Below are 22,590 nucleotides of genomic sequence, written 5' to 3'. Positions count from 1 at the left end.
CAAGAATAGGTCGCATCACTCCTTTAAAGGGACACAAGCACAGAGCCTCGGTGGTGTCTGAGCTGTTTTAAAAAGTCCGCCCAAACCCTCCCCCGCCCTGATTGGCCCGCGCTCCCCAGCCGCTGATTGGCCGGCAGCGCGGCTGCCCCACCCCGCGGGGGTGTGTTATTGACCGGCAGCGATTGGTCGCTGACCGAAGGCGGCTCTCTCCGGATTGGCCGGATGAGTTCTACCTCTGCCCCGCCTACAGCTCCGGGCCTTAGCAACCGTGACTGAGCCGGGCGCGGGGCGGGGCGCGCCAACGGCCGGGGCCCAGCAGTCGCTCGGCTCCACAGCAATGGCTGTCGGTCACCGCCGGGCAGTTAAGCCGCCGAGAAGCACCTCCCGTCCCCACAGTTCTCTTGTGCTGTAATAAAGGATAAAGATAAATGCTGACCTGCTGCCCGAGTGGGGGCGGCCTGAGGTAGCTCAGCTCCCGTGGGTGTAACTCTGGGTGTCTGTGTGGGACCCTTCTCCTACTGTTTCTTGAGGGTTCAAGATGCCCATCTGGATTTAAAAGCTCCATCTCAAAGCTTCAAACCAAGAGTCAACTGTTTTTAGTCTGGCGTTCCCAGTGTTTTTAGGATGTGCGGTTCCAAGCTTCTCTATAATCAAAGTCCATTTGTGTGGAGTGTGAATGCAGGGTCAGATGCTTCAGGTAGGAGATGGCTAATAAGCCTTAATATATAAGGTGTATACTCATAATACATATATAAGCTGCACAGGTACCTATCGAGCCCCTAGCACATCGCTAGTCAGAGGTTGCATCAAAGGGCTTCTCAGCCTGCAGCTTAACAGAGCCCGAATGACAAGATAAAACAGGATCTTGCAAAATAAATCATCATCTGGAGGATTTGTGGGGCTGTTTCAACGTGTTCCATGTTCTGTCTGTTTTTCGTGGACAAACACAAAGGAACAAATATCATAGGACAAAACCAATTAAACCACAGTGACTCGTGCTGTGTACATACTGGAGACAAAAGTCTGTGGTGGCGACTCGAGCAGATTAGCATTCAGTTTGATCTAGTGAGGTTCTGCAGTTTCAACAAACAGAAAATGTTTATTAAATGTCACAGTCTGGAAAAATAAGCAGTCTTCTCTACAAAACAGTCAGCAATGTTGCTATGCCAATCTCTATTTCTAGGCATAGTTCCTGTCTGCTATGCCACTGATGACGGCCAACAATTTCTTCAAGTTTATTTTGATGACAAGCGCTCTTAGATTCCCACAAACGCACACAACTTCTCCTCGGGATATTCCTGACACAGACCAGCGCTTTTCTAAGTACCGTCAGATATATCTGAGCACCCTTAAATACAGCATCCCTGCAAGGTGAATGAACTGGCATAGTGATTTATTGGAGGGATACAAGTAGTTTTAGGCTCAGATGTAAGAGCTGTGGATCTGCTCCTGTTTGAACAACACTGATTGCTGTTAATGGAGTTGACTTGTGGCATCATCTAGGTGATGTTTCCAGGATGAGGCTCTGAGCTCCAGTCTCTGTTATCTAAATGCTCTTGGCAGTCACCACTTCCCCCTTCCCCATTTTGCCATCACAGAGATGGAGTATGGATGTTCCTCCTCTGACTGCTGTATTAAGCCACACCTAAACGGCAAAAAAGGTTCACTTTGTAAACACGTAGCATGACAATTCTAAAAATGCTAATTCCGACATCTACTTGAACACATGTATTGCTTTTCCTTTACTAATTTAAACCTAGTAGAACACTCTGCAAAATTATCATTCATATATCATGTAATTTGAGGGGGGGGAATCTGTTATAAGAGCATGGCTGAACAGCCTTGCAGCAGAAGGGTTCATTTTCTACATTAGGAGACAAGGATCCCTGCCCCATCTTTGTTCCTCTGTTGCAAAAAGCTAAGTAAGAGTGAGAAAAAAACCCAACCAAACCCCAAGGGTCCTCACTGTAAGTGATGCATTCATCAGCTTTGGAATTATAAACAGGGAAAATTAGTCTGCTCCTTGTGCTGTCTGGACCTGGCAGAACAATCAAGGGTTGTGGGCAAAGGAGGAGTTGTGGTAAGGTCTAGAAATAAAATCTTTTTTGTTTTTTTTTTTTTCATTTATGCAAGGAATAATTTTCTTTCAAAGTGGCATTTATTTGTGATTAAGGGAAGTGTGTATGTCCAGGAAGAAATGAGAAGTGTTTCCAGTATTTTGAGAAAACACAATTTATCTATTCTGTAACATGCTGTGCTTTACAGAATAGCAATTCCTTCCTGACATTCTTTGGGAACCTAAAGATGCAGTAAGTGAAAATAAGTTATAAATTCTGTAGCTGCAGATGCTATAGCACTCATTATTTCAAAACAGTGACGACAGCCTTTGAGAGGGGAATTCTTGAGTTACACTGAACCAGATGGCTGGTGTGAAATCAACAAAAAATAGAATTAAAACTGGAGGAGAACTCATCTGAAATCTTTTGTGATCCTAATAAAAGTGAAGATTTATACTGAAGCCTTAACGTCTGCAAGGCAAATTTTAAACTAAATAAAACTACTTGTTGTAAGACTTTCCAATACTGTCAAATTAAATAGGTGTTATTTTAACTGGCCTTGCTAAACTATCTTCCAATATGGCTTGGCAAAACTTGTCCAGGCCTGTCTGCACAGCAATTCATTGGGAATAGTTATGCATGGCTAATAGCTGTGTATTGACTAGCAGGTGATGATATCAGAGATGTTAACTGGGCCTTGTGGCATGTGGATTTCCAAACTGAAATAGGATTACAAACCTTCATGATTAAGGGACAGGTGGTAATTAACACTCTAGACACAAGCAGTCTGCCCGTGTGGCAATTGGACACCCAGGTAAGAACAATAGGGGTCACTTAGAACAATAGTTTCCTTTGAACCACTTAACCAAAGAGCTCCACAGGCTTTACAGCCACTAATTAATCTAAGTGCCCCTCTGCTATCCCATTATACTGGTAGGAGGACAGCCACACCAGGAAAGCAGCAGTGCTGAAAACCGGACGGCAGAAGTCACAGAGTTGTGACTACTCTTCCCGTAAGACCAAACTGCTGCTGTACAATGATTAGGGACTTAGCACCTAATTCTGGGGGGAAAAAATGTGTCTAGTTTGGCCAACATCCTTTTTTCTGTTTTCTGCCATGATGGAAGAGACAACAGCTCATGTGTGAATTAGCATTTTCTTCAAATGTAATTCAAGCTCATTTGAGAATATGGGTAAAGTATCAAACATCAAGAGAGCCTGGTTCAAATGAGATTAGCCCTAGAATCCTTTCCCCCCTTGAGAGCTGCTTATTCTTTCATAACTCCTTAAGAGGCATCATATGAAAAAAAAAAAATCTGTTTTAATTAAATGGGATGATTTGACAGTTGGGTGTTTTCTGTTAACTGAGGGGAGTAGAAGTAGCTTCTTTAAGCAAATAAAATTACATCGGTGTGTACATTTTATTTTTATACAGAAATACACATATTAGAAAACACATATAAAGGCTACTCACATATGTATATGCACACACATATATATATGTATCTGAGAAATATTTTGCAGATTCTGTTGCTTTTAGAAGTGGGACCAGTGCCTGGTGATAGAAGCTATCAAAACTGAAGCCTTTGCATAGGCTTCCTCTCACCAGGCCCTTTGTGAGGGAACAAGTCTAGGAGATTAAATGATTCACAAATCTGCCAGAATTTAAAATTTGTTCCCCTGACAGAAGCCCCTAAAGAAGAATGGCATTCGATCCTCTAGTAGCCATAGGAGTAAATGTCCACACTGGTACAGCTCCTGTCTTCAGTACAGAGGAGTGTAATTTCACACTTTTCACCTTGTGCTCATGGAAGCTGGTCAAGTTCAGAATTCATAAATAAATTAATTTATTCAGATTTATGACATGCTTCCTAAAAGACAGAAGGAGACCAAGGCTTGCTGGTCAAGGATTAATGTAAACATGAAGTTGTTGGGGAAAAGGTTCACTGGCAACATGAACAAATCTAGAGACAAGCAATGGCAGTGCATGTATGTCTGTCTTGGTGACCACACCCTGAGTTCAAAATAGCTGTTGAAATTAGGAAGGGAGGCTGCAGAAAAAAGAAACCCAGCTTGTTTGCTCAGGAGAAGGGAGCTATACTTAGCAGAAATATTTTGAGCCGACAAGACCCAAACACAAATCAATGGAAACTTAATAAATTTAGGATAGACTGTAAACTGTTAGAGATTGTGATTTTTGTCTTGCTGCTGCAACATACGGAAAACTAGTGCAGAAATAGCATCTAACAGTGTTAATAGGTAGGTGTCGCGGATGAGTAGAATGCACCTCACTCAAAAGAGAGAAATGGCAATATGTATTATTGAGGTAAAATAGTAATTTGACCAAGTTCAATGAATTTGATGGAATTTAACAAAGTTTAACAGGGGTTTACCAAGGTTCAGTAAGTTTGATGGCAAAGTTTATCTTATTAATTACTGCATGGAAGAAACATACAAAGGAAAACTGAGTTAGAATCAAGTTAGAATGATTCACACAGAGACCAGAGACACAAAGGGTAAGGAAGACCCTGCCCTTGAGTCACAAGGTTCAGAGCAGACTCCCGTGTTTTCTAAACTCCTTATGGAGCTTAGGTGCGGCTAGGTCCAATCTTAGTGTCTGACTTAGACAATGTTTTATGTCTAATGGAATTATCTATACAAAGTTTATAACTGAGTAGCTACATGGATTAGTAATGTTTCATTAGCATTAATTCAGCATGCTATCAGCCACCTACCGAGGATCTGTTGCGAGTAAGGGGTCTCTCCGCCTTGGGCAAGGAAGGATCTCTTAGTCTCAGGTATGGAATCTCAGACCTTGAGAGGCATCCTGGCTCAAGGGGGGAGTAATTTGGCGTGCAGTCCAGCTGCAATTCAGGAAAAGCTCAAATTGGGCCCATCCTGATGGTAATATTTATAGAGTGAAGTAGTTGGCTGCTAGTCAATACTATAAACAAGGTAGATGTTTTTGTTTAGGTCTGGTATCTTGTTCTGTACTTTGGTTATCTCGCATTTTGGGGCTTTGAAACCACCTTTTGAAATATTTTTCTGAGGCACCTTCACTTCCTTGTATGTGAGCCAGGAGCTCCCCAGCTCGCAGGTTCACTACAGGGTGTGAGGCCTGTTGCTCCTTAGTCAGCTTAAACTGAAGTATGGCTAGGGGTCAAGTGTATCCATCAAAGTCGGTGAGAGGAATTTCCACGACAAGGGGAAGCTCACCACAAAGGAAAACACAAGTTAGCCTACAGAAGAAAATTTGTAACAGCACAGCTAGGCTGGTTAGGTGTACTGCTTTGTTTTGCAAAGGCAAGGTTTACATGGTTTTTTGATGGGCATCCAGAAACGCTTTTCAGATGCATCCAGAGAGTGAGCCTGGAAGCACTGTTTGTTCGTTGGGATCTTTATTAAGCTGCGAGGTCTGCCACAGATGGCTAACTGCAAGGCATTTCAGCCAAGCAGCTTGCGATTCTGGGACAGGCCAGATGCAAAGAACCCTGGTTGTACACAGAGCTGGTTATATATAACCTAGAACTCCAGTGTATATTTAGAGGAAGCATGTATCATTCTTGTACATATTATAGATATTTACGTACACATAAAATTAGGTATGCATTTAAGCTGGTATAAAGCTGCCATGTACTGATACCACATACTTTGTTTACTGAAAAAAAAGGCTACTGTATTTATGCCATTGTATCAGTGTAAGTACCCCTATACCAGCACAGCTACATCAAAGTCCTGGGACAAGAGGAAGTGCATCTGTATAACTTAAATTGCAAAACTTCCTACTATAAAGAAAGCAAAACTACAGCTAACCACCAAGGGAGCAGCATCAGACTTCTAGAGGAGATGAAATATTGATGCAAAGTGCTGAAGGGGACTACTTCTGACCTCCATTTTCACTGCGTCAATTAACATTTGGTCTGTTTTCATCCAATTTATGCTGTTTTAATGAAGTGTTCTCCTGCCCACCCATTTCTTCAGGTTTCATCAGAGATACTTTTGACATTAAACTGTCTCTGCAAGCATTTCTGAATCCCCTCTGACAACAGAGAAACCTAACTTCTGACTCCCAAGATGAGGTTACTAGAAGAGAGAGATCAGAAAGTCTATTGGAAAACAGATCTTTCCTAGAAAATATTCTTACTCCCTGTATAGTAGCTGGCATAAAACTTGTAAAACGCAGCTAAAAATTGAATTGCTTGTAGTGCTAAAATCTTGATTCATTAAGGAAATTCCAAGTCTTCATTGAGAATTTTCACTGATGTGAAAGGATTTTGTTCCAGAAATAACACCGTGGACAGGCCCCTGTCTATTATTTCATGGCTCTAAGCAAGCCCATGTACAGTATGTTGGTAGCCACAGATACCCACAATCCCCAATACTGACAGAGCATGAGGAAATGGCTGGAGAGTGAATGGCATTCTTCAGCGAGCCTGATTCTCTGCCTGTGTTTTCATGAAGACCTCTCTCTACACAGCGCTGAAAACATCTAGAGTGGTGATAAGGAGCTAACTGCCAAGCTTGCAAGCACAGTATCTAACACAACGTACTTTTGTAACATCATGAAATCTCATCTTGGAGGCCTTGAAAATGGCTCTGACATGAGAAGAGGAAGGGGGAACTACACCCCCACACCCGTGCAAACCCTCACGTAAAGACAGTGAGAAGGGCAAGGCACTTGTGGATGACTTCACTGGTGCCACGTCAAGAATATTTGCATTTTGTTGCTCACGGGTTGCTGTTGCCCCACCTTGTTCAAATTCCACAATCTGTGCGCTGAGAAAAAGGAAGGCACCGGAAAAGGCTCCAAATCTGTGACACATTTTGTAACTTATCCAGTGAATAGAATACAATTATTATTCATGATCTCTGCATTGGGTGGGTTTAGGTGCCTTTTGTTTTAGTGCCCTTGCAGCTCCTTTGTGAGCCGGCTCAGTCTTATTGTTTTCCATTGCAGCTATTGTCAGAAATCTGTATTTCATCTTCAAGTCTATTGAAATATTGCTTCCTATCTTTTTAAGGTAATACTATCAGATGTGTCTATCAGTTTTCTGCAGGAAGACATTGCAGGCAATATTTATAATGGCAGCTGAAGATGCAGATCCAATTCTGATCCCACTGACATTGTGCAGCAAGGGTAATCTTTTAGAAGCCAAGAGAATTACACCAAAGGCCTGAACAATGTGCTTCAGTGCTTTTAGGGCAACAATTTGCCTTCAGTGCAAGTTAAATTGGCTGAAAGGAAGCTGTATGTTTCAATAACCTTGTGCTTGTCTAAGCATGACCACGTAACTAGCAGTTTGCTTAAAGGTCTCTTAATAACGATTTGTTACTGTAAGGTAACGTTTCATTCACTGTACATTTTTGTCACTTATTTCAAGTGGGTTCTTTTATTTAATTGACAAGATAATTCTAGGCAATGTTGTACTTAAGGCTTTTTAAAGTATTTTTTTAGAAAGGTAGTTGTGCATAATTTCAGAAGGCATTTTCAAAATCATAGGGATTCTGCATAAATGGAATTTAAATTAGTCATTAAAAGTTAAACCAAGAAAAAAAGAGCAGTCACCTTTCTGACTGTAGAACCAGGCAGCTGTTGAGTAAAATGATTTGCTAGGAGACATTCAGTTACGAGGACTGGGAAGGGATATTTTAAATTTATTTTCAGATTTAACATGGTGCAAATCAATTTTATATAACTTGGATTAAACGCTAGGAGGCTGAAAGACCCTTTGCACAAAACATCCATGAAACAATAGGAAGATACTTCCATCCTGAGTTGTGGTTTTTAATCATGCAATGCAAGTATCATGAGAGAAAATAGGTAAAATAGCAAAGTATTGATGTTCTGTACCTCAGAGGCCATACATAGATTGGGAGATGACGTGGTGGGTCACACATTGTAACTTAGGCCTCATCGGCTCTCAGCAGAAACCCTACCTCGGTAGCAGTCAGTGACAAATTTCTGGCCACTGGTCAGATATCCCCCCACTATTTCTCACTGTGCCTCTCTCCGCTGTGCTACCAAAGACTCCTTACACACTTGCTTTTCATAGATTATCTGAGTTCTTGAATACAACTGGCCGTTACATTTCAGTAAGCACACCTTGTAATGACCCAGGCTTAATTTGAAAGCCTCAAGAGATGAAAGATCCCTTAATTATCTAATGTGCTATAAACAAAATACATCTCATTGTCCTTTCCCAGGGTTTCTTGAATTTACCTTTGTGTATGTCTTTTGCTAAAATTGAGTTCTTCAGGGCAATGTCTTTTATGCTTTGCATAGTGATAACCATTAACTGTAAATAAGAAATCATGTCAACCTGTATATTCTTTCCTTTATCAGACTATACAAACACAGACTGTCACAAATTATCACAGATGGAAGGTTTTTTCCATCTGTAAGTATAAAAAATGTCACCCCTCCAGTCTAGTGGATTGGTTATTCTTACTCAAATGACTAGCCGTTGCAGTTCTGGAAGTCTCGCAGAGTCTGCCAATCTTATTCTATTTCCTGTGCCCGAAATGGAATATTCCATTTTTTTTCCATTCTTTCCAAACGATAACTACCTCTAGTCATTTCATATCCATTAGTGCATAATGTCCTTCTCATATTTCTCAATAATAATTTATACTTTGTTTCACAAGATTAATTGCTCTGTGCTAGTGTGAACAGAGATGTACAAATTTCCATGCACAGTACCACAGATGTTTTCCAAGTAACAGCTGCAGGAACATGTCCAGCATAGTTCTATCTTAAACTACCATATCCAGGCACATTTCACTAACATACTCTTGATAGTTGCCAGAAGAAATAATTCAGATGTACTTTCTCAGATGTACAGTCAGTAGGTAGCTCTGCCTGTCTGGAAATATCTGGGTCTAACTCAAGAGTTCAAACTGCCTAACCTTGTGTTGAAGATCACATATCACACGGTTCCCTAAATACTTAGAGAGCATGCAGAAAATCCTCCAACACCTTGCCTAATCTGTGTCTGCTCTCCTCCTGCTGTCACTGCAGTCTATGGCAAAGCTCCCTTCTCCCTTCAGTGGAAGAAAAGCCAGGCCCCAGCAGCAAGGATTCCAGAGCGAGGACAGGAAGGGAGGACTGCTGTATCCAGTCCGGCTGCCAGGTGATTTTTAGCAAACAGGAGTGTATGTCACTTTTGTAAAACCTGCAACCTTTCTTCTATCCAAAAAAGCATCAGCGAACGTGATGCTGACCCACACAGAAAAGTGCAAGTCATTGTGTTACTGGGCAGCAGATTATCCATTTAAAAAGGCACGTATACAAGTGTCACAGATACACCATATATTAGATACACTATACATTTTTCAAGATTATAAACTCCTACAGTGCTGATATGAACTCTCCAGGACATAAAATACCCAATTATAGATGATGATGTCTATAGTGAAGTATAACCACTGTCAGGTAATTAGCATGAACTGCCTTTAAGTAGTCACATGGCGAAAAGAAACAGAATTTTTATGTTCTGGAAGGGAACAATGTAAGAAAACCTGTATTAAATGAGCCAGAGAGAATGAGCTTTTAAGGTACTGTTACTCATATTTTCTCCCACCCTGAAGACCATGATAAAGTTGCTTTAGCTGAAGGCTTGTTTGGAGTAGCTATGCTCAAGAGTACACAGCTGGCGTTGCCTTGATTTACCTTGATGTCCGTTCCCATGCACTTACTCATTGTCTTTGTTAGATGCAATGTGGAAAACTATTCAACCTCATTTAACTTTGAAGTAAGTCCTGCTCTGAGCCGTAGTTTGGCCTAGAAAACCTCCAGAGGTCACTTCCAACCTCAGTTATACTTCAATTTTATGACTATTTATTGCAGCTAACACCTCTGCATTTATAACGCCCACTTACTCATTGATCTTGGATTGTGAAAGTAGGTAATTCTGATTCTCCTGTACTGCTGTATTACCACTGTTTTGCTTCTAGCACTATTAAGAAAGGTCATAAGAAATTACATTGTAGTTTAGAAAGCGATTCAAGAAAACACATCTCTTCAAATTATAAAAGAATTAAACTTTAGGCCAGATGATGACTCTTCGAAGAGTTTTTCAAAAATTGGGCACCATTTTATCCTTTAGGAGGGCAGGTCAAAAAGGCTTGGATACAGACAGTTGAAGTAAGAAGGATGTTTTTCCCTATAGTAATTTGGATTCGGGCATGCAGATCATATATATGAAACAAAATTAAGGAGAAACGTGCATGAAATATTACTATCAGCTAGCTGTTCCACTATATCATTCACCCTGCCAATACTAAAATGGTAAAATTGGAAGTGTCGTAGAGGAGGACGTACATTCCTCTATGCTGTTGGTGTTCTCGCATGTTGCAATGCGCGTTTCTGACTAGTCATGTATTTTCTAGGAAGAACGACTGATTTACAGGTGTGATCCCTAGGGTGAGGGACACGGTCTGAAGGTTTTACTACTCCCAAATTAAATGGAATAGATGAGAATGTTTCCCAAATAGTAAAGCAAACGGCAGAAAATATCTGTTCAGGTTGAGAAAATTACATTATGGGGCCATTTATTTAGTAAAAAATAAATCAGGTAAAAAGAGTCATTTAGTGCTTGCAGTTCTCCTCTCTGAATTAATCACTGAACCTCTATCAGGTACTTCATTTGCTAAATGTAAGCATGTATTTCACTGTTCTGGATGAAAGCAGAAGTGTGTTTCAGTGTCTCAAGCAGCTCTGTGGTGGGAACAGATAGGGAATCTTCTTCAGCTCAAATAGCAGGGTTTGTTTTCCTCGTAAATTATTTAGGTTTCTGCTGTTAGGAAGAAGTTGTGAGAGACTGTCAGAAAGCAGTGTGGAAAGCAGCTATGAAGTCCTGAGAGGCTGTGGAGATGTTACACTTGATCCAGCACTCCTGTGATTCAGCTTATGATGATTTCTACTGTCAACAGACTTCTTTTAACATGTGATTCTGCAGACTTACAATCAAAACCGAAAGGCTACATACCTGAGATTGCCTCTCCCTGCATGACAGGTGATAGTTTCTGATAAGGGAGAGCACTAAAACTGACAGTTGATTAAAAAGAGACAGAACAGATTGCACAGTTGCAGAATTTGTTGTCTGTGCATGCTACACACAGCCACGGTTGCTCTTTCTCTTTATTAAAAGTGTGCAAGACACTTAGCGTGCAAGCTATTTTATTTTTTGTTAAACTTTTTTCTTCTAAAGCTGACAAGTATTTGGACAGGAAATTTATGTTGCTTTTTTTCTCATCTGTTTTGGAAAAAGTAAACCAACTTTGAGTACTTTGGAAAGGGGATTTGCTTGCTGCTAGTCTCTCTCACTGGCCAGATGCTTCTTCCTGTTCCACGCCAGGACAACAATTTAGCTTCAGTTTCATGCATGGAACAGCTGAATTCTGCTTGTGAAACTGAAGCCAGGGTTTGTCTGTCCAGCTGCAGTGGAAATCTACATTTTAAGCTGAAAGAAATGAAGGAGACTGCATTTAGTTTCTTCTTTTTTTCCTTTGCCACATACTTCAGGAATACTAGATCATTTTTTTTCAAAGGGCAATTCATTATTGCCTGTAAGAACAAGCATAGCTAATGTACTTATAAGGTAGAACAGTCTTATAATTTGCAAAAATAACTAGCGATTTTGGATAGTTCAGTTTTCACAGAGGTCAAAGACAGTTCAGTGTTCAAACCCATTTCATTCCTCCGAGAGTTCCTATGTGCTGATGATTTTTATTTGATGAGCACTTGCTCCCAGGAAGCTGGGCAAAGTCTTGTCAGGTAATTTCACTATAAACTATTTTTTAGGATTCTCCTCGGTTCCTTCTGTTGCTTTTCCCACTGTTCCACAATATTGTTCTGCAAACTGTGCCTCTAAACAAAGAAAACAGAGTGTAGCTTTCTTTGCAACTTTAAAAAAATTGCTTCCTGAGAGTCTGTTTCATTCCAGTCTTTGAAAAAAAGAAGCTCCCTCCAAGAGAAGTCTTTCTGAGCCCTGAGTGTGATATTTCTTCAGTGCTATCAGCATACATATCTCTCCTGATTGCTTCAATGAGCACTCAGATGCCCCTGAGAGGGTTTCCTCCACCAACGGCCCAAGCTCAACCTGCCTACAAGCAGGCAGCAGAGACGCTCCGGGCCCTTCCTCTTTTGTGAGGAACGTGACTTCTGACAAGAGCTCTGCTGCTCACCAAATTTTATGTCTGAGATCGGTTTGGAAAAAGAACAATAGGACTTTTTCATTTTTTTTTTTTTTAAGGTTTTGTGTGTTTTGTTCTCTAAACCAGCGTCAATATTGCCTTCTCTGGGCTGATTGAAACTCTCTCACTATTTTAAAGATCTCAGGTTAGCAATAAATACAGGTAAGTTATATAATGGCTGGAGTCATGTAATGGCAGGAATAACTAGACTTATTCTGCCACACTACACTGAACTTGACCAGCTAAATCCAAACAGCAATTATTATTAAGAGTTTGCATGTCTCTAGCCCCTCAGGATATTCAAATGCTTTACAAAATATTTTAATTTAGCCTCACAACCAACCTGACATGAGGGTAAATTTATCCTTGTTCTGAAGTCGCTGTCTGCATACGTATATGAACTCATCAAGCCTGCTTGCCCGTGCTGGACTTTGTGTGCACGTAAGTTGAGTGGATATGAAAATTATTGTTAACCTTTGCATCTGTGGGTTTAACTGGCTGGTCAAAAGTCATGCAGTGAATAGCGCTTGGGTCTCCAAAGCAGAACACAGAGCCAAACCACAAGACCATCTGTTTTTCCCTCTGAAGGGTGTTTAAACAGCACAGATAGAAATGTCTGCTGCAAAGATTCATGTCCTTCCCTTTTCCACATATTGGGATTTGGCTGTGAATCCTGTAGCGTCTCCTCTTTCCCTCCACTCAGTGGTAGAAAAACCAGGCATTGCGTAAGCTGAAAGGCAGGTATTACAAATGCCTTACGTGTGGGATTTTCTTGTTTCCACTAACGTAGATCTCTCACTGGTCTAATATTTACTGGTCTGCCTGTGTAGTTACACTTGCACACTGTCACACCGTCTTGGGAGCCAGACTGGGACACATTCCATTTTGGTATGACCAGAGCAACCCATATTGCTGTAAGCCCTCTGCACACCCTCACACCGAGTCCACTGAATCTGTGACAATGCAGTTGTCCTGTCAGGTCTCTTTAAAACAGACGCGCTTCCTTTCCCCCCACAGTGATGAACAGGCCTTTTCCCTGCTACCGAAGTGTACTTCATCTTTGGCTGACATGGCACTTGGGCTCTTTATACTTTTCCAAGGCATCAGATTTTTGTACAGTGCATCAAGTCCCTGCATGCGGAACACCTGCGTGTAATGGTGCAGTGGCCTTCCTCCAGGTGTGCTTCATTACACTCACCAGCTTAATTTTTTTCAAGGTTTAATATTGCCTCTTCTGCTTTCTCCCTGGGCTACAGGCCCAAACACATAGGGTTCTTGCTGGTTGCCTCCATCTCTTTCTCAGCAGTCTCTCTAAATCCCTTGGCCTTGGCAGCCCCTTACTTATGGCAGCCTGCCCGCCATAACCCTCAGCTGCTCTGGGCACATGCTGTGTCTTTCTTCTTGGAGTGTGTACAACTGTGCTGCTATTTTGGCCCCTGGGCGGTTGTGCCCAGACCTAGGCCACCTCCTGCAGAGGCTTGAAGTGGTCCTAGGAGACCCTCGCCTTCAACTGACCCCCCTGCTAGGACGACCTGCTCTGAGGTCCCTCCTGTGCCAGGTGATTCACTCCTCAGTTTCCAGGATTTCCTTCAGAAGGAGGATCGATCCAGTAGCTGACTAGTTTATTGCGCTACTTTTAACTCAGTTGGGTGCTGCCTCAACTGTCCCTTCCTACTGTTACTGAGGACAAAGGACTGTAATCCTATGTATCCAGCTGAGGGCATATTCAGCACAAGATGAATAAAAGGAGCTCTGTTGCGGTATGTTAGCACTAGAGGTTCCTGCCAAACCATCAATTCCACAGTCTGCTGGTCTGAGGATGTGCCGCACTGCCTCAGGCTCCCAGTGCTGACATGCGAAATGTTCTGGGAAGGGCCCTGATGGAAATCCCTAGAGCAAATCAGTCAGAATATGCAATTTTATAGCTGCGGGAGTGGAACAATCTCAGGACTGTGTCAGTCAGACCTCCAGCAAGAATTTCCCAGCTAGGAGCATCAGCTCAATTATCTTCCCTTGGTCACTGCCACAAACTACCAGTGGGCCAACTGATTTTGGAAAACCGTAACAGCTTCACAGACTTCTTAAACACTGATCCTTAAACAATGAGACCCAGAAGAATTAGAATGAAATTGGGAAAGCTAGATAAAATTCCAGTGGGACTTGCCCTTCTCTGCACCTTCTTAGTTCTGAAAGGCATATTCTATTTCAAGATAAAAAGTAAGAAAAATGGAAGGGAGCAGCACACAGCAAGCTTTGATTCGAAGATCAGTTGCATCCTCTATGCACAGAGGAGTCTGGTTGCTGCAATAAAAATTTGTCTCAGTCTTATAAATGTAGCCTGAGAATTACTGGAGAAAGGGTTAAAAAAGCTCATGACATGATTTTTTAGCAAACTGATTCTGACTTCATTTGTCAGGAAAATAAATAGAAAAAAACCCCATGCTCTCTCTATGCTTGATTTATATCACTGTGCTTATTATCTCCAGAGGAAATCCTCCTTTGTGTGCTGTCTGAACAGCTAATAACTACAGATACTGGAAGGAGTTTAAAGAAAACATGTTGCCTTTGCTCTGAACTTCTTGCTTTTATCTGTTAATTTCAACCTCTAGTGGTATAGCAAGGTTTTGCCACTCATCTTCACAGTGCCAGGATTTTCAGGCAAAGTATTTATTCAGTTCCTGGTCTCTATTGTACAGTATTATAACACACCCCCAGTCCCCTCAAAAAAAAAACCAACTTATGTTCCAAAAAATTTGAACACTCACAAGTTTAGTTGTCTGGTTCTTGAGTGGACCAAAGGAATAAATAGAGTTGTGAGAAAACATCTCGGCTTCCCTGGCACTTTGGGCATCTGTCTTCCGCTATGTCAGTGGGACCACCAGAGTGAGCCTGCCATCTGGAAACGAGAAGGCCGGTGAATCCTTCCTGCAGGCCTTTGTGATGGGGAAAGGCCTAAGTAAGTAAATAAAGCAAGTAAAGGGTAAATTCCTGTTTACGTCTTGCACGGCAGTAAATAATGCAGCTTTAAGGGTGACAGGGAGCTCTGTCTCAGCAAACACAGGCCGGGAGGCACGGTACGGACAGAAAAGCAGTGAGAACTCAGCGTCTGCACAAGAATGTGTTTGTAAATAAAACGCCTTTGCTTATTGTTCCCCGAGTGTTTTAAACGAAACTTTAAAGCTTTAACCTGCCTGCTGCCAAAGTGCCGCTGAGGGGGGCGAACTTAAATCTCCTTTGATGCCGAGGCTGCTGGAAGGAGCAGACAGACGCCGTGGGCACCCACACCCCCGCTTGAAGGGGAAAGGTGTGCGAAGGGCGGCGGTGACAGCTGACCGCCCTCACGGCCCTGCCTGGCGGCCTCGGCTCCGCTGCCCCCGGGGGGGACCCACTCACCCTCCACGGCCACCGGCCGGGCAGGGGCCCACGGCTCTGTCACACCCGAAGCCGGGGCCGCGAGCCCCCCGCCGGAGGCGGCCCTCAGCGCCGGCACGGAAACAGCGACAGCCCGTCCGCGCAGCCGCGCAGGCGCCGCGAAGAGACGGCGGGCAAGCGGGCTGTGCCGCACTACCTCCGCGCGATCCTTCCGCCGGCGGCCCGAGGGAACAGAGTCCGTGTCCCGTGTCCCGTCCCCTCCGTCCCGTTCCCCCGCCCCCCCTTCACAGCCTCCTCGCGCCGCCTCCCGCACCGGAGCGAGCGGCGAAGCGTGTGCCCGCGGGCGGCGGCGGGCAGTTGTTCGGGCGGGAACCGAACAGAGCGGTGGCTCCGCGGCAGCGAACCCCGCCGCCTCCCACTGCAGCCGGCGCCCCCCGCGCGGCGTTGTCCCCCCCGCGGCGGTGCTGAACGCCAACGGCCGCCGCGCGCACCGCCCCGCCCCGCCCCTGCCGCGCGGGAGGCGGGGATGGGCTGAGGGGAGGCCGCCCCGCCGGCCCTTCTTCTTTCCCTCCCCTGCTCCCCCCGGGAAGCGGCTGGCTGCGGGCTGCCTCTCGCTCCCCCCCCCCCCCTTTTAATTTTTATTTTATTTTATTTTACCCCCCCCCCCCCTCCCCGCGCGGCGGCGGCGGCGGCCCGCCTTTCCCTCCCCCCCCTCCCCGTCCCCATCGCCGCGGCCTCGCACCGGCTATGGCGACATGAGCCCGCCGGCCGCCGCCGCCGCCGCCGCCCCCGCCATGGGGCCCGCACGGTGCTGAAGCGCCGCGGAGGAGCCCCGCCGCCGTCGCCCCGCCATGGGGTGCTGATGGCCGGGCCCCGCCGGGCACCCCGCCGCCGCGCAGGGGAGGTGAGCCGCGGGGCGGGAACGGGGGGGTCCCCGCGACGGGATCGGGTGTGCAAGGCGCCGGGGGGGCGAGCGGTGAACGCGTGTGCAATGCAGTGCGTGCACAGCGCCGGTAGGTAGCGCGTGTGCGGAGCGCGCGTGCCTTGCACGGGGGTGTGCAAAGCGCGCGCTCCCGCCGCGCATCCTGCGAGCGGTGCATTGTGTGCGTGTGCCAAGTGTCGTGTGTGCAGCGCTGCCGGGCGCTGTGCAGCGCTTCTCTGCGCGCGTGGGTGTGCAACGCCGGCGCGTGTGCGCGGTGCGCGCCGTGCCCTCTGCCCCCCTGTCCCGTCGGTGCCCGGTTGGCCCCCCTCCTGTGTCCCGTTACCACCCCCGGGCCAGGGGCCGGTTGGGGTCTAAGCAGCACATCTGTGCCCCAGGTGTGACTTCTTGTCACAGCACTGGGCCGGGCAGCTCTTCGTGGCGCACGTAATTTGTTTTTTGTTCTCTTGTCTGCGTGTACTTCGTTTGCAGAGATGGGCTGTGCTCTCCTCCCTTCCTTCTTTGCTCTCCCATCTGCGATGGAAGAAGTTTCCTTGAAAGAAGAGTGGCGTTGCGTTCTGTAAATCTATCTCCAAAGGGGTGAACTTAAAGGAGTGAAGTTACTGTCAATTATTTCATGCAGGTGGTGGAAAACCAGACTTGCAAAAAATCCTCCTGGAAACTCATCCATCGAGCACAGGAAAACCTGTTCCCTTATCCTCCCCTTTTGACCCTGTGAAGGAGGGAAAAAGGAGCAATCCCGCATTTCCCACTCTTAAAAATGAGGGAGTTAGAAGGCAGACCCTTTTGAGCCTGAATTTAAAAGTGCCTTTCTGCATCAGCCTTTGTGTGCTCCTCAAACATTCTTTCTGTGGTGTGCTGCAACAGCCTGTACATGGCGCAGCCCCTTTTAAAGACAGAAGGGTGAGATTTTTTTTATTAACTAGATGTTTAAAATTGAGCAACAATTGTTGTGAAGCTCTCCTTTCTGGAGCATCTCTCACCTTTTCCCCACAGGGGTGGCAGATCTGGCTGTGGCCCCCCCTCCTGTGGGGCTACCCCCTGACTGGGGCTGACTACTGCTGGGGGGTGCATATGGAACCCAGGTTTTGCAAGGTGAGGCTGGGTAGGAGTTTGTCTCTCAAAAAGCAAATCACAACATCTTTTCCTTGTCTTGAGGGTTTGATTTTGGAACCTTGCAAATGATTCAGTTTTGTTTTTGAAGTAGTTTGGCTGGCTCGTGTAACTGGGGGACGGCTCGCTCTCATCTGTGCCTGCACAGACCTTGGCGTGGGATGCGGAAAGCTGATCTTTTGGCTTCTCCCCAGCAGGAATTGAACTTTCACATGGTATACATATAATTATCCTTCACCCCTATTTAGAGCTTGTGTATAGCTTGATATGACAGAACTGATCCTAGGTGCTCCTTTTACTGTGCCTGTTCTGTATTATTATTGAGTCCTGTGCTTTGTTTGCTCTGGATCCTTATTTAAAAATACTCTGAGATTGCTTCTGTCATTGCATGATAAGAGCCTTGCTCTATCGGGGCCCTCTTCACAAAAGATCCTGCTCGGGGATGCCTGCTGAGACCGGCCTTTCCCACAGCTTCATGTTTGGGGTGTCACAGGGCTGCAGCCGGTGTGGATGAGAGCCAGTGGTGAGCAGATCAGTGCTCCTGTGGGGTGTTTCTGCTCTGGTCTGGCCTTCGGCGGCCTTTTCTGGATGCAGTTGAGGACACTGACATACCTCAGCAGAGCCTGAGGTTTGCTGAGTGTGAGCTACTCAGAGAGAGCAGCCTTGGCCCCCCAGGGCAATGAGACCCCCATTGTCGGCCCTGCCCGTGCCCTGGCCTTTGCCACTTGTCCCCTCCTGGGGCTATCAAGGACTGCAGTCGGGCCAGCTGCATGGCTTGTTCAGGCTGGCAGTGCAGCCTTCCCTTCTGGACTCCTGCACAACCAGGTGGTAAAGGGGAGTTCAGCTCAGGTGTAGTTTTAGGGAACTGGTTGTAGCTCAGTGTTCTGTATTCCTGCATGCTAGAGGGCTGGCACAAACTCTGGCCGAGGGAACGGACAAGTCGGGTGTTGGGACCTGTGTTTTCCAGGGCATGCAGTATCCAGAGCTCTGTCTGTCATATTAATACTTCGATGCAATCAACATTTACTTTCTAAAATGTGTTATTTTCCTATCTCCAGATTATTTGTTAAAAGTAATATTTACAGACATTTATCAATTTAAATAGGCTTCAGTCCAAGTGTGAGGCTGTTCAGCGCCACTACCTTTGCTTGTGTCATTGCCCTGGGATAAACTTCTCACATCAGTAGGTGGACCTAAGTGTTTAGCTTTTTATAGCTTTGAGCATCTCCCCTGTAATTACACTCTCATACATTTTCCCTTCTCAACTTTTCTGTGCTCAGCTGCTTCTTAGTGTACCTGGTGCAGGCCACAGAAATGAGAACATGAGTGGTGTTCATGTGGTGGAACATGCCTTCCCCCAGGGCCTGTGCAAGATGCTTTCCTTTGCACACCTGCAGCAATGCGCTGGTTAAAGCGGTAATTAACCTTGACCTGATGCTGAACTGGCTTTTTGGGAGCACATATATCCACAGGTTTAATCTTTGTGTTTTTACATGGCACTTCTTAGAAGTAAGATTTGGTGCAGCTGTCATGCTGATAGAAATTGTCCATCTAAACAGGATGGTAGAATGGGTAGATACACAATCTGCAGTTTACTTCACACTGCTCCATAGCCTGCCAGGGATAGATTTTTAAAAGGCTGGGCAGGACCAGTGGATTCAGGAAAAGAAGACATCGTATTTTGACCACCAAATGATAACCCTTAGGATTCCGTTGCCCAAGCAGGGAGCAAAATGTGAGTAAAAGAGAAGACATGTCTCCAGTTGAGTGGAACAGTTGTGGGATCTGAAGGTCCTCTCCTGCAGGATGTAAAATGGGCGTCGAGCTAACCTGCCGAGGAACAAATTGTGTCTGTTTTCCTTCTCTCCCATGACTTTCAGTGGGGCTAGAGAAGGTACAAACACAGGTACTTGTCACCAGGACACTCTGATGAAGCAGCAGGAAAACCAGGCTGGCCATTGAGGAGGTAGATTTCAAGGGGGATTCTGGTTTGCTGAGAATAGAGTAGTTTCTCTGAGAATTCAGCACAATAGCAGCTGTTTTCAAATGCCAAAAAAGCAAGGTGAAGTCATTCAGATGGAAGGAAAATCTCAGGTGTCTTCCGCCTCAATATGAAGCAGACATGGTCTGAAATTTTCCCTTCCTGTGTGTTTGCTAACTGCAAAAATTATCAACACTGATTTATTAACCTTAATGGGTATTTGCACTTGCTATGCAATAAACTCATCTAAAAGCTCACTCATGAGTAACGTGTTACTGCAGATACTCTATTTTGCTCATCAGCCCAGACATCAAACATTTTCTTCACCAGGATGATGGGAGGTGCTGGATAAACCCATTTGCCAGAGGCTTTTGTGCCTTTTTGGTGGTATTTTGCTGTATACAGGAGATCCTATTTCTTGGCTGGGATAGCTCTTGACTACAGTTAGACAAGAACTTGGGTCCCAAAAACTTCAACCTTTACCTTCCTAACAATTTTGACTGTAAATCTTAGGGTTTAACTGCTCCTAACTGCTTCCTTTAAGGATGCAACTGCTGTAATAACACAACCATCAAATGCAGCTTAGTCTCCATTTATGAAAGCACTGCAAATGTGCCAGTGCCTGCATTGATAGGAGCAAAGGAGGACTTTGCACAACACACTTTGTGGAAGCGTCAGCACTCTGACTGCCATTACATACTGTCTCAGACAGTGTTCTCTCTTTATCAGTACCACCCCTCCTCCCCCCCCCCCGCCAAAGTTTCCTTCCCTGGTTTATTTTCTTTCAGGCTGAGGACTGTTGTTTTCCGGTTGTCCAGAACTAGAGATATCAAGGCTGTTACATTCATACCAGTTGGACAGGAGAGATGAGTACATAGGGAAGAGCCAGGACTGTGCCTGTGCCATACCATTTTTGAAGACAATTGGAATTAGGTCCTTTTCTGTATTGTCTCAACAAGAGGCTAATTAGTCAGCAAGCTTGAGCTCCTAGAGGATAATTAAGCATTATAACTGTGGGTTCTCTTTGCTTAATGAGAGAGAGGAGACAGTACCCTCAGAGCCTAAGAATGCTGCTCGGCAGCTACTGTGCTGTACCTCATAATTGATCTATTGTTTCAACAGCAGATAATTCCTTATTTCCTCATAATTATCTCTCTTTAGTGCCTCACACTGTATCCTGATATTAGCTGTAATCACTAATAATTTACCCTGAAGCCAATCTGAATCTGCAAAGCAAAATATTGGCCTTGGTGAGCATTTATGCTTTCAGATAAAATTCTCTTTTGTTGTTGTGAAGAGGAACCAAGCCATTGTAGTTACATGCTTTTTTGGATGAGGGTGTCGAACTGGGTATAAACTTGTTTGGTTTTGTTGCTGTTCATTTATGTTAATAACTGACTACTGCCGAAAGACAAAAAGAACTACTGCTGAATCCTGTTTCTGTGTTTTTGCCCATAGAGGCATTGTATTTATTTGGTTTCAGGGGATTATATTACTCAAGAGGTGGTGCGTGATGCTTTAGATTCTGAATGCCTGTTGGCCCTTGCTTGTAGAGAGTTAGCTTTTATGAGCTTGAAAGCCTCTGGCCCTATTTTATAAAATTACTGCTCACTCATACTTTCTGAGCTTGATTTTCCTCAGAGTGACTTCCTTCAAGTTACTGTTGATTTATAACAGGTTCTATTGGTGATGGGAGAAGTGAATCATACTCTGCATGTGTTGCTTTTAGGAGACTAGCAATGAGACATTACATAATGCCAGGTTTGGTTTGCCTTTTTCTTTTATAGCCTTCCTGCTCTGCTTTCAGCATTTGCTGCCTGAAGAACAAATGAGGTGCTCTGGGCATACAGCTGAGGCCTCACAACTGTACTGGTTTGAGCCTAAAGCCCTTAAGATCATAAAGTGAGGCTGGAAGGGACCTCTGAAGGTCATCTTGTCCAACCCCCCGTCTCAAGCAGGGCCACCTAAAACCGTTTGTCCTGTAGCACGTCCAGATGCCTTTTCAATATCTCCAATAATGGAGACTCCACAGCCTCTCTGGGCAACCTGTGCTAATGCTCTGTCACCCTCCCAGTAAAGAATTGTTCCTGATGTTGAGAGGGAACATCCTGTGTTTCAGTTTGTGCCCCTTGCCTCTGGTCCTATCACTGGGCACCACTGAAAAAAGCCTGGGTCCATCTTCTTTGCACTCTCCCTTCAAGTATTTATATATATTAGCAAGATCCACCCCACCCCCAAATCTTCTTTTTCCAAGCTGAACAGTCCCAGCTCTCTCAGCCTTTCCTCATAGCAGAGATGCTCCAGTCCATCATATTAGTGGTTCTTTACTGGACTCTCTCCAGTATGTCCACGGCTGTCTTGTTCTGGGGAGCCCTGAACTGGACACAGCACTTGGGTGTGGCCTCAGCAGTGCTGAGTAAAGGAAGGATCACCTCCCTCAGTCTGCTGGCAACACTCCTCCTCATGCAACCCCAGATACCATTAGCTTTCTGTGCCACAAGGCCACACTGCTGGCTCATGGTCAGCTTGGTGTCAACTGGGATCCCCAGGGCCTTTTTCTGCAAAGCTGCTTTCCAGCCAGACACCCCCTAGCATCTACTGGTGCCTGGGGTTGTTTATCTCCAGGTGCAGGACTTTGCACTTAGCCTTCATGAGGTGCCTGTCACCCCATTTCTCTAGCATGTCAAAGTCCCTCTGGATGGCAACATGACCCTCTGGCATATCAGCCACTCCTCATTTGGTGTCACCTGCAAACTTGCTGAGAGTACTCTCTGGCCCATCATCCAGATCATTAATGAAGATGTTGAACAGGACTGGACCCAGTATTGATCCCTGGGGTACACCACTTGTCACCACCTCCAGCTAGACTTTCTGCCACTGATCACCACACACCGGACACAGTCATTCAGCCAGTTTTCAATCCACCTCACTGT

At 45.1% G+C, this 22,590-nt stretch overlaps 1 protein-coding gene and 1 long non-coding RNA gene across 3 annotated transcripts in view; one reads left to right on the top strand and one right to left on the bottom strand.

Annotated features, from left to right (window-relative positions):
- Nucleotides 1-1,075: 1,075 nt before the first annotated feature.
- On the bottom strand, nt 1,076-15,870 carry LOC141923067 (uncharacterized). Of its 2 annotated transcripts, none has more exons than XR_012623175.1 (3): nt 15,443-15,870; nt 15,017-15,203; nt 1,076-1,645 (listed from the first exon to the last, which is right to left on the bottom strand). It is a non-coding gene; the product is annotated as an uncharacterized LOC141923067 (long non-coding RNA). The 2 variants fall into 2 exon arrangements; XR_012623176.1 differs by lacking the exon at nt 1,076-1,645 and adding an exon at nt 11,151-11,518.
- Nucleotides 15,871-16,317: 447 nt separating this feature from the next.
- The window catches only part of CCNI (cyclin I), a 34,250-nt gene continuing 27,977 nt past the window's right edge, over nt 16,318-22,590 (top strand). Inside the window, exon 1 of the mRNA XM_074823428.1 lies at nt 16,318-16,527. The gene's annotated coding sequence lies outside the window, so the exon portion shown is untranslated. The remainder of the gene's footprint in view (nt 16,528-22,590) is intronic.

This window comes from Strix aluco, chromosome 4 (assembly GCF_031877795.1).
Source record: "Strix aluco isolate bStrAlu1 chromosome 4, bStrAlu1.hap1, whole genome shotgun sequence".
NCBI lineage: Eukaryota > Metazoa > Chordata > Aves > Strigiformes > Strigidae > Strix > Strix aluco.
The sequence above is the reverse complement of the archived record's forward strand: the minus strand, read 5'-3'. Positions and strand labels throughout refer to the sequence as shown.